The sequence below is a fragment of the Echinops telfairi genome, unplaced genomic scaffold, assembly GCF_000313985.2.
Source record: "Echinops telfairi isolate 266 unplaced genomic scaffold, ASM31398v2 ScPeMD7_7421;HRSCAF=8459, whole genome shotgun sequence".
Lineage (NCBI taxonomy): Eukaryota > Metazoa > Chordata > Mammalia > Afrosoricida > Tenrecidae > Echinops > Echinops telfairi.
In genome coordinates this window covers 3,880,150-3,882,002 of record NW_022111321.1, presented here as the reverse complement: position 1 = coordinate 3,882,002, position 1,853 = coordinate 3,880,150, and the positions used below count along the sequence as shown (strand labels likewise).

At 46.0% G+C, this 1,853-nt stretch overlaps 1 pseudogene; it reads left to right on the top strand.

Annotated features, from left to right (window-relative positions):
- Positions 1-272: 272 nt before the first annotated feature.
- On the top strand, positions 273-1,257 carry LOC101663636 (annotated as a pseudogene).
- The last annotated feature ends 596 nt before the right edge of the window (positions 1,258-1,853 follow it).

Sequence of the window (1,853 nt, the reverse complement as noted above, 5' to 3'; positions counted from 1 at the left end):
GATAAAGACGTTACAGTTTACTTCAGTAATGATTACAGCCTTCAAAACCCTGCAGGGAAGCCCTCCCCTGTCCCACAGGATGGCTGCGAGTTAGACTCTGTGTGACAGGAACAGGCTTGGGTATTTTTGGAGCTCGACCGTGGGACACAACCATCACAATGAGGAATGGAGGAAGTAGTAGCCCTGCTTTATTACTGTGAGTGTGTTGGAGTTTTTCCTACTTCTTAAAAAACATCTACTGGGGGTAGAGAGTAGGGGGCGGTAGGGGGGGTGGTGGGAGAAGGAGGAGGCGGCGAATCACTTATAAATGGCGCCAAAGCAGGACACGAAGCCTAAATTCCAGGAGGGTGAGCGAGGACTGTGCTTTCATGGGCCTCTTTATAGAGCAAAGTGTGTAAAGGTTGCGATACAGGACAAACAAGTGAAATACTTTATACATGACAGTGGTTGGAATAAACACTGGGATGAATGGGATCCAGAAAGCAGAGTGCTCAAATACGTGGCCACCAATCTTCAGAAACAGAGAGAACTTCAACAAGCCGACCAGGAGCAGTATGCAGAGGGGCAGATGGGAGGAGCTGCTCCGGGAAAGAAGAAGTCTGTCTGGTCTGCAACAGAAAAACGTGCACGTGAAAACTATCAAGAATGAACTGAAAACCCCTGGCCGTGGAGATGGCGGCAGGACCAGTGAGACAGCGCAGCCTCCTCCGAAGAAAAGGGCCGAGTAGATCCAACTGTTGAACATGAAGAAGCATTCATGAACAGAGTTGAAGTCAAAGTCAAGATTCCCGAAGAACTGAAACCATGGCTTCTTGATGACTGGGACGTAATTACTAGGCAAAACCAGCTCTTTTATCTTCTTGCCAAGAAGAATGTGGACTCCATTTAAGGGGATTAGGAAAATTATAAGAAATCTCGAGGAAACTCAGACAATAAGGAATATGCTGGTAATGAAGTCAGGGCAGGGATAAAAGAGAACTTCACGGTAATGCTGGGCACTCAACTCAGTATGCTGAAATCCTCGCAGACCACCCTGATGCGCCCATGTCCCAGGTGTATGGAGCGCCACATCTACTGAGATTGTTCGTGCCAATTGGAGCGATGCTGGCCTTTACACCTCTGGGTGAGAAGAGTCTTGCTTTGTTACTGACCTATCTTCATGATTTCCTAAAGTACCTGGCAAAGAATTCTGCCACTTTGCTTAGTGCCAGTGATTATGAAGTGGCTCCCCCAGAGTCTCAGCAGAAGGCTGTGTGAGACTACTGACACTCGCTTCTCTTTGAGTCTCTGTAAACACATTTTGTTCTTAGTCCTTCTCTTGTACAAATGATGTACTTTGAAAATGTTAGCATATAACAAAATCGATGTATGTTTTATTTTCTGTTTGATTTTAAACAGAGAAAATAAAAGAGGTTATAGCCCCCCGCCAAAAAAAAAATCTGTTTTTACATATTCATGCATCAAGTACATGGTGAACGCTTGCTCTGGGCAGGGCACCATTTAAACCCACTGCCATCTAGTCGATTCCAACTCATAAGGATGCTGTTACAGCAGCAGATGGCCTCACCTTGCTTCTACTGGTGGGCTTGAACTAGAGACCTTGAGGTTAGCAGCCCAGCGACTAAGCACCATGCTAGGTGTGATGTAAAAGATGAAAAGAGTGGGGTACCTGCCTTGAAGGAAGGGCCAGTCTGATGGAGAGACAGAGCATAGATATTTGCTGCCTCTCGTGAAGCTCAGGTGGTAGAAGTAAGTTCAGGATGAATGATGTCCCAGAGGTCACCTCTTGCTAAGATAGTTTAGTTAACAATTAAGCAAGTGAGGTAGTTAGTTTATTGTGCCTACCTGGCCGA